This window comes from Ischnura elegans, chromosome 8 (assembly GCF_921293095.1).
Source record: "Ischnura elegans chromosome 8, ioIscEleg1.1, whole genome shotgun sequence".
Classification (NCBI taxonomy): domain Eukaryota; kingdom Metazoa; phylum Arthropoda; class Insecta; order Odonata; family Coenagrionidae; genus Ischnura; species Ischnura elegans.
The window spans coordinates 46,214,157-46,229,213 of record NC_060253.1 but is presented as its reverse complement, the minus strand read 5'-3'; positions in this window follow the sequence as shown (position 1 = coordinate 46,229,213).

The window sequence follows — 15,057 nt, the reverse complement described above, 5'->3', positions numbered from 1 at the left end:
CCCCACACCATTATTAATTTTCTCTCGACGTCATTAAGTTCACGACCAGAGGTGAGTACCGACTACCAATAAAAAGTAACTTCGTATCTAAGACAGTCATGAAGCATCGTTGACCATGTCCATCACTGATAATATCCAAAACCAATAAATATAGATAGATGCCCAACATAAGTAAACGCTGTGGATTATTTTCAGCAAAAAATCCCACTTGCAAATTGGGCTTAAGGAATAAACCGTTCAGAAGGACACTTAAGATGTTCACCCACTAATTAAAAAATATATTATGATTTTAATTTCTAATATATAGATACTTAAATGTGCTATTCGATTCAATGATGCATTTTTTTTAAGTTGTCTTTGAAAATGCATCATCCAGTCATAAAAATTTCTGTAATGGCTAATGAGGACTCGTAACTAGACATGCCTTCCCATTTGATGAGTAAAAAAGCCTTATTAGAAACTAATTGTAACCATTAAAACTTTTTTAAGCACACATGCTGTGATAATGCATAATTCTTTCATATATCAGCTAGCAATATTATATGCTTTAAAACCAACGATAAAGCCCCAATAACGTCAAAGGTGGTAGGAATGAGTATAGAGTTGGCAGTGGAAATTTACACCACTAGAAAGACTCAAAAGTAAATAAGGAAAATGTCGAAGCTAAGAAATAGTGTAATGGAAACGAGTGAATTAATGATTTAAACTCATTTACGGAAGAACAAAGCAGAAGCAAGTGTAAAGAGGACCTAGGTTTCGAGCGAACTGTGGAGAAGAGGAAGTTTTGAGCATAAAAACAGAGAATAAGGAAGGAAACGGGAAAATACTTTTCCGTGGCATTTTAATAGAATTTAATAACCACAAGGAAATTAAAGACTGTTCGATGTCTTTTTTTTAGTTCATTCTAAGCCGCTTCTTATAAAAAATAATTGTAAAGCAGTAAAATGTTCACAATTTTAACCTAGAGCGGAGGAGAAAGTCGGAAATGTGTATACCTTCCCCTCTTACTTGTTACACACACAAAGTTAGCATAAAATTTTAACCTCAAGAATGGATTTAAGGGCCCCAAAATTTTGATCCTTTGATACAAATATTATAGTCTATCCTCGTCTGTGACCATAGTATGTTTGCCATCTTCCTACACAGATATTGCTTCACCTGAACATACAAGTGCCACAAGAGCCAAATGTCAAGGTGAACTGCAAATAGAACAAATGGACGCAAAGAAAATTAATAGATACGATTAGAAATAAACAAAAGAATGCCAGGTCAGCTTAGCTACATATAATATGTACCTAATTATTCCTCAATTATTTCATAAGTAATGACAACCTGAACTATTGAGTTTTTAAAATGGCATGATATAATTTCTTAAAATGATACATGACAAAATGATATTTTTATGTCTCACACATTTCTTAGGGATGTATTTTATTCCATTAAATTAAATTGCTGTATCTTTTTGTTGCTGTTTCAAGGAAACAAACAGAGCATGGTTAGACAAAATATCGCCAGAAAAAATTAATCAAGACGTAAGAAATAAATTCAATTCTTAGATTCTTTATATCAGGAATAAATTAAGCAGAAAAACCATGCAATTATAATTCATACCTTACATCACTTATTGGATAAATTTGAACGCATCATTAGCCCCACTAAAACAACACTGGTAAAAAACCATAAAATTGCTTGCAATATTCAATGTCTACAGGTATATAGTTATAAGAAGCTCAAAAGAACTATTATCTGCTCAATCATGCCGTGAAGTAAGGAATGAAGTTGGGGAATTGCTTAAATAACAGTTTTCAAGTTTACATTGATCAAAGTAAGTGTTGTGTATCATAATTCATGACTCAAGATGTTCCCAAAGATTTAATTCGGATGTAAATTCCCCCAATAAGATTATGACTTCCAGGGGTGTTGACGGCGCATTCCCCTGAAAAACATCAACTCTCTCCGTGTACGTATACATAGTAGGTATGCATTTTTTATACACTCCCAAAATTTTATTCTCTCAGCATTTTTTACAATAGCGCAACTTTAGCTGTACATTTCCGACGTGGGTCGCCATAATACTTGATAAAACTTAAAGGGAATAATTCGGAAATGTGAGTGAACTTAAAGCCACCGAGTGCGTCCATCGGGTTGCGGATGGTGGGTCTACCTTCAGATGTAGAGGTAAACTGCGAGATGAGGGAGTTTACTCGTCGATTAAGCAGTCGTGGATAAAAGATGATGTAGATCTGAAGGGGTAAAGGTCCATCCTTGTGCAAGGTAGGCCATGGAAATAATACCAAAACCAAAGAAAGCTTTCATCTGAGAGAAAAAGATAAGAGTACACCCTCCGTACAAAGTAATTAACATTCTCTTAACCCATTAAAGTCCAGTGCTGCTTCTAAGCAACATCAAAATTACACAAATTTTCAGCCCTATTTAGGAAATATATGAACTACGCATTATTTTTTGGTGGAAATTTTAATAACGAAATAGTCACCTACCACGATAATTATGATTGATTGCAAAATTTTCACGTTTTCAAGAAGAAAACTCTTGAAATTTGACATCTCCCAAAAGAATCTCTGGGTTAGAAAGGGTTAAATTAATTAGGTACATGCGTACTGCAGGAATACATTAAGTTCGATATCTTCGAAGAATTCTATTATTTTTATAACTTATGGTTGCATTCGCTTTGCTTATTATAAAACTAGAAATCTTGAGACCGCGACCAGAAAAAAATTGACTGAGGGGGATCTTTTAGGAGATGGCGTTTTTATCGGGGTAGGCTCATACGTAGAACAATTACATCCATACATCTATTGAATACTATGCATGCCACCTTAATGTGTTGCGATGTGAGATGTCCGAATGTTTTTTTTTGGTATGGTATTTGGAGGAGGCGACCGACAGCTGAGGTCATTTGCGCCATGAGGGAAGGGTGGAGAGAAACCCGGCGTCGGCGTCAGCCTGCTCTCAACGAAAGGCGCCAAGGGGACCACAGCTCAACGTCCCATCCGACGGACGGAGTGTTGCGCTTGAAATGTCCTCCACACAAAATTCAAGCAGGGATCGGGCAGTCTCTGAAAATTCTCTGCCACTGCCGGGATTTGAACCCGAGCCCACCGGGTGGGAAGCCAACACTCTAGCCATCACACCAACCCGATCCCCTGTCCGAATGTTAGGACATCAGCTTGCATGAGAACACTAAAAAAATACTGCGCATCGCTAGTGACTTCAACGCCTGAATTCCACGCAGAATTGAATCAAGTCAATTTTTGCTCCGGGGAAAAGCGTTCCTTATATCTATGCGATCAGCAAAACGTCAGTGTTATTTTATCGCTTCATTAAAACCTGGAAATAGGCGCTGTTATAAGATGACGCTCTTTAATTCACTCTGAAATAAAGATTCTAAATTATCAAGCAGTCTAAACCTAATGTCGACATTCCGTTACTTTAGTGGTACCAAAACTAATTCTTACAAAAGATGTGTAACGCCTTATTTTCTTCCGTGTACCTTCCACACGGTACGTTAGCAAACATTGTTTCTCGCAGATATTTGAGTTAAACTGACGTCCTTATGCTGGTTCCATCCAAAACATATGCATGGGCATTGATAGATGCTCTGCCCAAGAAATGGACTCCCTGAGTTTGGTTTAAGTCTCCACTTTTTGACCATGAGTATCGTTGGGAAAAGTAAATAATAAAATTGCATTACAAACATTAGTGTTTATAAAAATCAGCGTTTTTTATCGCGAAATAAAAGTAATAAAATAAAATTTCAAAGAGCCTGACAGAGTCTCTAAATAAATTACTTCATATACAACACAAATCTTGGGCGCATGTTCCACTATTACATTCAATTTACACTTGGCATCAATTAATATTTAATTAACTGGGGTATGCTGTATTACGTGGTTTCATTATGCTATGATGTTAAATATAAATTTAGAGTTAATTAAAGTGATAGAATACTGCATTGCCATCTGACTCTGATTTTTCCTGAAAATTTCAGCTTGATAGCTAATGGGAAAGTGTGTTAAAATTGAGATGCAAGATTTGATCCGGGCAAGATGACATACAACAAAGCGAGTTTATACAAACGCTATAATAAAAAGGCTTGAAATGTACTCTTCTCGTGAACAAGAAAAACATAATTTATGATATTCACTCGCAGTAACATGGCAACATTTGAACCCAAGATAATTACATACTCTCATAGAGTTGATAATACTAACAGCACTAGTTTCGTGAAGCCAGAGGAAAGGCCGTAAATCATAACCGCGATTGCTTCATTTTGAAGTATCATATGGCATTTCAGTGCGACGTAAAACACTCGGATAACGGTTTTAAAAACCAATCATCAATTCAAAAACATGAGGGTACTGTTTAGACCTACAGCATTTCATTTTATGCTGCATTCACACCTAGTATACACTATGATGGTAATAATAATAACAAATATTATGGTATCGAAATTATGGAAATAATATAGCACGCAAAAAAATTATGAACAAAATAAAGATTTTTAAGCTCAAAATAAAATTATACTTCTTTAGAAATGACTATTTTCTGACTGATTCTCGTCAAAGTCAATCGTGAAAAAAAAATTCGCGGGAATAGGCAATAGGGTGGTTTTCTATTATTTTTTTACCGCCTAAATCGAAAGATTATTACTCCTGGAGTACGTGATTCACGCTTTTAGATTTTTAAATGACGATATCTGAAAAGCGAAAATTTTCAAGCGAGTGAAAACGCGACTGCTAAGTATGAATGCTGGGAAAACTCCGTGTGACGTCATTCTGGTTCCCGCTGCCGCAAGTGAGGTGACCTTGGGGCGAGGCTTTGAGCGTTGATATGACGTAGGATGCTAGCAGGTAGCAGAGTACCCTGCTAGCAGGTAGCGCTTGCCTTAAATAAGGATTATTATTACCTTATCAAACGAGGAAAACTTTCCGACCTTAGGTAGTTATAATAGGTGATTATTAAGACATGTTTCCCTGAGCTCTGTGCTTCATGCATGCATTGGTAATCTCAGACGATGTAAAACTCCTATCTACTCGTACAGAAACTAGGTCCCTGTGACGTCACGTGGAGTGGCATCGCACGGGCGCCAATCTGGCCTTTTTCAAATGCAGTTAAAATTGACCATTGCCATTCGTCAAAACCGGTATTTCTAAAACTAAATAATTTGTATATTATGAATACACTAATGGCGGGTAACGAATCGCAATCAATGCCTTTCGTTTTCTTTGATGAAGAAAACTACCCTATTCCTCAAGTGTTAAATTCAATTTTGTTAGTGAATGTACAGTCAAATTTCCCGTAAATATTATGTAAGCAGCATAGAATCTGAGAAGGATTTCAATGCGAGGTAGATCCGTCGCTTTGCTTGGAGCAATTTGATCACCCAATGATTGCGAGTTCCCGGAACAGCCGGAGGTAAGAAGACGCAGGCCATCGTCGGCAATTCTTCATCTGATGAAAAGAATCCTTTCATCCCGCCTTTCTTCTGGAGGATTCTTCTGCGAGAGAAAAACGGGTATCGTCCGTGTATGCACACGTTTCGCAAGGTCACGTCCTGCCGCGGAGGTAGTTCGAAGGCACAACGGCGTGGATAAAAAGAAAATTTTCCCGGGGACGACAACACGTTTCAAATGCGAAACTCGCCGTCCAACTAATAGCCCTCAAGATCTCCCTTATAAATGGCGTTATTTCATGATTGTTTTCTGTTTAAATTACGCTTAAAGACATTGTTACGACACAAAAACGTGACGTGAATAAGTGATGCATGGTAGGGCCATTAAAGCCTTCTTAAAGCCTTTGAGATCTGGTGTTAGCGGCGTCTGCTGAAGATCAATGCGATGGAGAGGGTGAGAAATGATGAAAGCAACAAATTATGTGGGAATCATCTTTCTTTATAATATTATCCTTCTTTCTTAACAAACTTTATTTATTGCAACAGTAGCATTCCAGATGAGTTCTCGGGATCACCACCGGGTCAGGAAGTGCAACAGAGCTTTGAGTGCTCCTGTGGACGATGGCAGAGTCGCTAATCGAAACGTAGGTAGTAATACAGTTCGTAACTTCGGCTCCGCTTGCCGAAGTCGAAGTCGAGAGTTCGGAATCGGCGTTTACGTGGTAACCCCCCTGTCCCGGTGGCGATACGAACTCTTTGCGGAATCTAATCGCCGGGAAAGCACCAAATCTTTCTTTAGTATCAAAGTAACTCAATTTATCAACACATCAATAGCAACCGTAATCCAAGCCAATATTATAATTTTTAGGTTTGTCAATGCAAGCAAGAAACGAGGTGCAACGAAGAATAGAAGAATAGAGGTAATTGTGGACCCTACGCGAGAGAAGGACCTCGAATAGGCCGTGTCATAAGATACAAGAAGTATGACGTGAGTGTACAAAGGAAGAAATAAATTATGAAAAAGTCCCCCAAGGAAGACCGAGAGACCAGCATTTTGAACGTATAAAAAAGAGTAAAAAGATAATTAGGGAACTGAAGGAAGTAGCTTGGGAAAGGAAGAAATGGAGGTTTGCAGTGTACCAAAATTAGGATAGCAAAATTATGAATGGATGAAGAGCCATCGAAAAATATTTACGGCATCGTAGTGTTAGAATAGACATACATATGAACTCCCATAATTGGAACAACTGAGATAGTTAAACTAACCTCTTTAGCGCGAAGCTTTTTGTACTTCCTGAGGCTGAGGAACCCTACCTGCTGCCATCAAAACCGACCTCAACTAACGAGATAAATTACTTGCATTTATTCAAAGGATATCATGATAATTTACACACAAAAAATCACTTCCGAAAAGTAATTCAAGCGAAAGGAAATATGACAAGGAGAAACAACGAAAAAGTAACGTGCAAATGTAGGATGCTTGTACCGCTCAAATTATCCCACTCTCTCAGTGAAGGTTGATTTGCAGTGGTGCCGACTCCATGGGGCTTGAGGGGGCCCGAGCCCCCTCAAAAATTCGTCATGGGTGTGAGGAAAAAATGTGTCAAGCTTGTCGATTTTCGCCGGAGTGTCCAGATATCGAGATTCGAGTTATCAGGGTTCTAATGTTGATCATATGACTCTTCTAAACTGTTTAAAAAACTTAAAACTCACTACTTATAAAATTTCCCGGGGCAAGATCCCCGGTTTGGCCCCCCCCAATATTTTTTGTAAGTCGGCACCCCTGTTGATTTGTAACAGGTTACTTATGGCACAATACGAGCACCCAAAGATGCACTACCATTTCAGGGCCGACGAAATTTCTGATGAGCCGTAGTGCTTAGAAAACCACCTGAATATATTATACTGCTCTGCACGTGGACTGAAACTTGACCACATAATACTGCAAGACCAAACCACGAATCTATGCATTTCTCGGTTTCCATTGTGAAACACGTCTGAATACATCGCTCAGATAGACTTTATGGGAATCAGTCATGAGCGAATATTTAACGAGTAATTAATCCAGGAGTAATTCTTGCAGATTGTCACTTATGGCAAAGTGCCTATTAAAAATAAATGTGGGTACCAATACGCCGGGAAAATATGATACATGATGAGTGATAAATAGCAAATTTCCGGACACGCATAAAAATTTGTAGCGTACCTTTCTCTCTAGACGAGGGTAAAATCCAGAAATATCGAAGTGAGAAATTAGATGTGACCTGACTAAATATAACATTTGTCGCATTGAGTGTATAGCTATAACAAGAAACTAACTGCCTCTTGACATGCATCCATAAGATACAATAAATAAACTGAGTTCATACTCCGTAAAAATGGACGACAGTGATACACCAGTAAATTGTCAAAATTTTATCGTAGGAGCACAATTCAATTTTACACAAGAAACGGTTAGTAAAAAGTCAAAAATCATATCACGTAAGCAAAAGTCAAATTTACAGAATAAAAAATGGATAAAAAGTCTGAATCAAAGCTCGTGATGGATTTTAATAGAGTCGATATTAATATACTAACAATAAATAATAAAAATTCGTGAAATTAAAATAAACCTTGTCACTCCAATTTGCGGTGCAGGTTTCATAGCACGATTTGCTTGCCTCAAAATCGTTGAGTCTACAACAGAATCTTTTATCAGGTTGGCATAGAAAAATTGCTTTACGGTAGCTTCATACATACATGGGTTTTTATTTCCCCATATAACAATTGGTATGAAATAAAACTTTCGATCCCTTGCCACGGCGGAAATATAAGGATATCCCATGAATATAAGTATTAAATTACGTCAAAATGCAACTCTATGCAACACAACGCCCTTGGAGTGTTAAAGGCCGCTACTGGAAATAAATCATCCCTCTCTCAACATTGTTCTGATCTCGGAAAATGGCAGAGAATCATTTGAACCAACATAAAAGCTGCCGTGCTAACAACGAGCTGTTTCTTTGCACTTGCCGCAAAATTTTTTTTAGATCCTTTGAGGTTGAGTAGCTGCAAAGCGCCGGTCTGTAAGTCATTCTATACGATAGAGGTTCCGCTTTCCTTTTCACTGACACCGCCTACGAGCAAACTGATCTTATTTATGAGGCCAATTTATTAAATTCCAAGAAATAAAATAGGTTACACATCAAGGATGGAAAAATTCACATTCTCCAGCGATGAAAATTCATCTTTAAGGTATTTCATGCCGACGCGTAAGTAGCGTTAACCCATTTCCGCCCAGAAAACTTTCTGCTTGCGATTGTAAAGTTATTTATGTACATCGCTCATATAGTAGTCTATTGTAAAATAGTGAAATATTTTGGAAATACATCAACTTGGTTCTTCAGAATGACCCGTAGCCAACACTGGGTGGTAACGAGGTCAAATATCTACGAGTGACATTGATAGAGAGGAGGAATCTTCAGGGTAAGCATGTTTTTGGATGAAGGAAAGTTAAAATGATGTACACAATGACATTTCCTGTTTACTTTTATGATACTTTCTTACAATTTATTGACAGTAGGCGTCCATATTGAATTACCGTTTCGCAACTGTCTCTTTCCGCCAGTGGGCTTATTTCGATCGACTTCGAAAATATGCTAATGAGTGGATTATGTTATTGCAAGCTTCAACAACATATGTGTGACAACTCGACTGTGAAAAGGAGATCGGGGTTTCTTAAAGATCCTCACGTTTAAAATGGAGGAAGTAGCCATATGGCTGCGGTGAGCGGAAATTAAAGTGTTGCAGAATATCTTTTTCAAAACAAATATGTAATTAAAATTACTTCGCCTAAGAAAAATAACAGTATGAATCAGCCAATCTAACGATATGATCGTTGGATTATTCTTCCTCATAGGATAATCCTCCAAAATCGTTTGAACAGAAATGGCGTTGCCTGGTTTCGCTGGTGATAGGACCCGCCCGCCTCTGTGACGGTGCGGGATTCTGCGTCCCATCCCTTCCTTCTCTATCCTGTCCCAGGAGGCGTCGCGTCGTTGGGCTCCTATCGCGGCGGCGCCTCCTTCCTTTCTCCTTCCTGTCCCTCTCCTTCTGCGGGGCAGAGGTAAAAAGCTCGCGCTTATAGGCCCTGCCCCAGGAGTGTATACTTGCAAGCCCGCCCTGGAGTCTCGTTCCATTTGTATGAATCAGCCAAATTTAAATTCATTTGATTGTATTACCGACTGTGTGGTACGGGTAACCCTGCGAGGATTAGATAATGACTTTTCAAAGCTCGGAATTATTTAATACTCTGGAGGAGTGTGCGCGATACTCATCGGAATTATTCCGATAGGTTATTATTGTTATCACGAGTGGTGATACCGAGTTTTTGGCACCGCGATCCATTTTTACAAAAATTTTCATCTGTGAGGGCTCATCTTGTATTTCAATCCAAGTAATTCCATCCGAAGAATCCAATCGTCAGTCAAAAATGTGAGCAATTTATATGAGTATATTAATTTCAAATAAATGTATGCTTCTACAATCGCGAATATCAAACCAAGAGACTTCCTAAAACGTTCGAGTTGAATAAAAGATTTTCTTTTTCTGTCAAATGGTGTTGCAAAGGGATAGAGGAAAAAGACTGCTACGAAATGTCTTTCAAGCATGGAGTCATCAGTCATAAGAATCACCTTTGGACGCCGATATTAATGTTTTTTTGGGTAACCGGCGTCAAGCCTTTAAAATGTAGAAACGCTTCCTCTCCCATACTGGAGACCTCATCAGTGCTAATGACCGTGTCGCTTTTATTGGGCATAAATTTATAGGTGATGTGTGGTGGCAGAGAATTTTATGGACGCATTTTTTTCTAGAAATGACGGGAAGTCATGTTTCACTAATATTGAATTGAATTGAATTTAATACTCCTAGCTTGAATGTACACTTTTTTTTAACAGGACAACACAAATGGAGCTTTAGGTAGCTCCAATGGTTAATAAACCAGCATCTTAAAAATCTACCATCTTAAAAAATTAATTTCACGGCAGACCAGAAAAAAAGAAAGTATATATAATTTTTTTGAAACATTATCACTATGAAACATATATGTGATACAATAACTTACAATAAGCAAGAATAAAGTATAATATGTGGACAGAACAAAATTAACTTCTTTTTTTCCTCCTTTCACAAAAATATAAAAATAATATATAATAATATTATATTATTCACAAACATCAAAAAGATCATCCATATCACCATGGGACAACAGCCAATCTTTGGGCTTTTTACAAAACTTATTTATACTCTTTAACTCTTTGATCAAACAAGGTAATTTATTAAAAATCTTCGGCCCCAAATAAAGAAATGATCTTTTAAATAAAGAAAGATTAGGCTTAGGAACTAGAAAATTTACATTCCTACGTGAGTTATAACCATGCTCGGTTCCAGAAATTGCTGGAAAACTACCACTTCTCAAAAAAAATAACTTTAAAGGTCTTATTCTGTCCAATGTATCTATTGAAGGAATGTTAGCGGGCGTGACTAGGTGTAAATCCTTTTTTTACCGCATACAGGGATTACCGCATCTACATCTACATGATACCTTGCGAGCCACCTCTAGGGTGTTTGGCAAGGGGTGATCAATCACCAGCATGCAGCATGCATTTGGACTCCCACATGCACACCACACTGTCCAAAAAACGTCCCGTATACTAACAAACTATCCTACTATATGCTGTTAGAAATAATAATTGAATTAAGGAACACGCATAACAAGGTGAAAAAAACCTTGAACATGTGACGCGGTAACGAAGCCATGGTCGGACAAAATAAATCACCACGTGGAAAAAGCAAAGTTTTCATCACTTCAGCTACTACGTTTCTAATGAAGTTGTTTCGGTGCGTTTTTATTTTCAAGATCTCCCGGTAAATTCTCGTTTTTAAATGTACTTATCGGCGAGAAATTTCGGACTGTTTATATCGATGCTGTGGCCTTGAGCGGCGACCGCTGATTTATCGGCATGGCCCAGTGGAATCCTCCCGATTGGCTCCTTGACTACATTTCCATTGGTATACTCCTTCTGTTTCCAATTTTTCTCTCATTTCTTTCAGTAATTTGATATTACCATTGGACTTGAAACGAGGGAAAATATTCCATGAAAATAAATGACGACTAAACTAATCGGAAATCAATAATTCCAGCCTCTTTTGATGATTTAGCGACCGAACGAGAACAAACCAATCGAAGCGGAACAGAGTTACGAGAAAATAAGAAAAAAGATTGCATGAAGGAATGACCCTGCATGACTAACGATTCCGTTCAGAAAAAAAGTGTAACATCATCCGGATCTTGAACACCTTGGGGCGTGTACCTATACAAGAAAAAAATAATGAGGTATTCATTAGGAATGCGTCCTCCGCCTTTTTTCCAACGGTACCTTTGAAAACGAATGACTGCCTAACATTGGACCGGAACTTAGAGAAGTCCGGCTTCGATCGTCGGAAGCCGCTCGAGATTTTAATCGAGGTATTTTTTTGTGCTGACAAGCTCCGGGTCCCTTTCATTCTCTGCCCTTCGACTGCAGGACTATCAATCTATAGAGGCGTGAGGCTAGTTCTTCACTCTTAAAAAAAAGAGAGCCTCGGGTGAACGACTGCGTCGCCGCGCGCCATCTGCTACTGGTTGATGACGTCGGTCGAGTTCGTATGACGTCGGTCGAGTTCGTATTACGTCACGCTTTCGTGGCCGTGACGTCATTCCCCTCTCGCTCCGTCGGTTGCCGATTGGGTCCAGGTTCCCACCGGCTTCGCGTGCATTAACCCACCTGCGCCTTGAACTCCTCCAAATGAAAATATATTTAATACGCCATAGCACTGGTTGACCTTAACCGCTGATCAAGTTCACGGCCTTGGCTTCCTGGAAACGGGGATAAGTGGGGGCCCTTCCACAAAAGTGGGACTCTCGTGAGATTTGAAGACGCACAGTGGTCTGGGGAAAGATGTCCACCGCACCATTAAGACGTTAAGTTGCTTCATAAATAATTTAAAGTTTTGAAGTAAACGTAACAGTTTTCAAATTACGGTCTGACAGTGATTCCCATTCGAGTTGTTCCAAGAGGTCAGTAATACTCACAAGATTATCTTAGCGGCTTTTCACGTACCTGGCTGCTCTTCTCTGCAAGTGTTCCAACTCTGTTTTTAAGCCGATTTCATGATGACCCCAAACACTGGCAGCGTACTCCAAATGGGATCCAACGAGGGAGAAGTAGCTAATTTCTCTCAAAGATATAAAGAAAGTATCAACGGATAGCACCAACCGTAAACCACTAGCCTAATTCTTCACGCAGCGACAAATGGTTGGAGTTGAGGGAAAGCGAACTTATGAATACAACCCATTTGGAAATGGCAAGGTTACTCATGATACCTAGCGGCGATAATATCTCTTGGAGCGAAACGAGTATATCATCATTGCAGCATTAGTCCTTGAAAGCCAATTTCCATGAATGACACAAAATTTTTCTTCCACCTAGTGAAGGGAAGATAGTCGGTGACCGAATATTCCTCTCAAGGTCCATTGTCATTTACACTTAAAATAATAATAATATCGTTTATTTTCGTAGGCACTGGGGCCCATGAGAAAATATAAGTACAGCTTTCTACATTTCACATTGAGATAGATAAATAAAATAAAAAAGTAAATAAATATATATATATATACATATACAGTCAAATGTGAACAGTGCATATCGCCTAGTGCATGAAAAAAAAAACAATACAATATTTTCGACAAAAAATAAATAATCGCACTTAGATATAACACACTAATTACAAAATTTAAGGTGACAAACAAAAGAAATATGAACAAGAGATATGAACATAAGAAAGTGAACATAAACAAGAAATATGAACATAAGACAGTGAATATAAACAATAAATATGAACATAAGAAAGTGAACATAAATAAAAGAAATTTAACTTGGGGATAAGGGGGCATTCTTCAGAAACCCACATGTGCTGTGTTTAAACCTATTGATATTTGTACTGCTTCTTATTTGGGCAGGGAGAGAGTTCCATATTAGTGAGGCGGTTACTATGAATGATTTGTTCATATGAGGCGTGTGATGTTTTGGTTATACATTATTAATGCGCCCACGAAAATTGAAACTGTGTACACCAGTCAGCAAGCAACTTTTTCTGCACATCTTCAAAGGCAGCAAAGCCATCCCTGTACTTTTTATTCACTAAAAGAGAAGTTGTTCAATTCAATATCCATGTTGACGTGCATTGCCGCCATATTGTTTTAAAGTGGTCTGTGCTGGTCCACGATGTGGTAAAGCTGAATAAATGGACTTCAACAGCACCATGGGCGTACCAAGCGTGGGGCAGGAGTGGGCAGCTGCCCCCCCAGAAGCAAAAATCGCTAATGTCTTTAAGGGAAATAATATTTTTTCAAGCAAATAATTTTAAAAACTAAAAAAGAGCTGTTACAGTTTCCTTAAAATGTTGATTTCATTCACCTTTGCCATGCTTAAATCTTACCTACAACTTGAACAACCATGACTTACCCCCCCCCCCCCCAGTTTTGATTCTGGGTACACCCTTGAACAGCTCGATAATTAAAAAAAATTAATTTCTCTAGTCGTACAAACGTAGAAGGTAAGGATTTTTCCCAGATTTTTTCGATTTCAACCCACTTCATGACGTGTTGGCAACTCACCGAGATGATTAGATGAGGACATAGAAATTAATTTTAGGCAAATGAAAAATTACATAGTTGGCAAGGAAAATAGTCAAAATTAGCATACTAGTGCTACCCATCTACCCAAGACATTTTTTTCGGTTTTATCTACCCAAGACAGGTTTTCTGGAAACGGACATTTCTAGACCAAAGTACGTCTACTGCACAACGCTGTAAGCCTTTGCGGGAAACGAACTTTAAGGTTAAACTTATTTTTTAATTTTTATCTGATTTTCTATCTTTATCTCTTAAAATGTGTAATAAGGAGAAGTTAAAACAAGAATATGCTAAAAACTCGCCTCAATTGTTAACATTTCGCGTTCGCTAAAAGAATAAATGCAGTATATTGTATCGATTAAAAATATTTTTAGGCGTAACGAAGTCCTCCTGCTGAGAAAATTCGCTTCGTTTTTATGTCCTTACGCTTTATTTATAATGTTAAAAAATAATGTTTTAATGTTTTTAAAATTCAAACGCCTTTTATGCCTTCATGGCGATTATTCAGTTTAAGGTATACTTAAAGATTTCAGATTATTTAAGATATTGTAGTACAAATTTAAGTACGGGCGTTAGTAGGGCATCGGGAAATCATAGGTTGAATACAGAAGTGAACACATTAAGTCTTGCATGCGGCATTCGTCACCCATTAAAATAACCGCGAATTAAATGCTCGATGAGTGTACAAACTTTAAATTATATTACATCATACTCAAAAATATGCGCAAAATAAATTCAAGGTTTTTGTAAACTAGCTGATCTTTTTACGCAAATGTTTTTTTATGTTTAACAAAGTCGCACAGAAATACGACCGTCAAAGTAGCATCAATTTTTATTATAGCAGAGATATTATATTGAATTTTTGATTTTTTAATGATCGAGAACACTTAAAGTGTTTAATTCCTAATGAACAACGCTGGACGGAAAT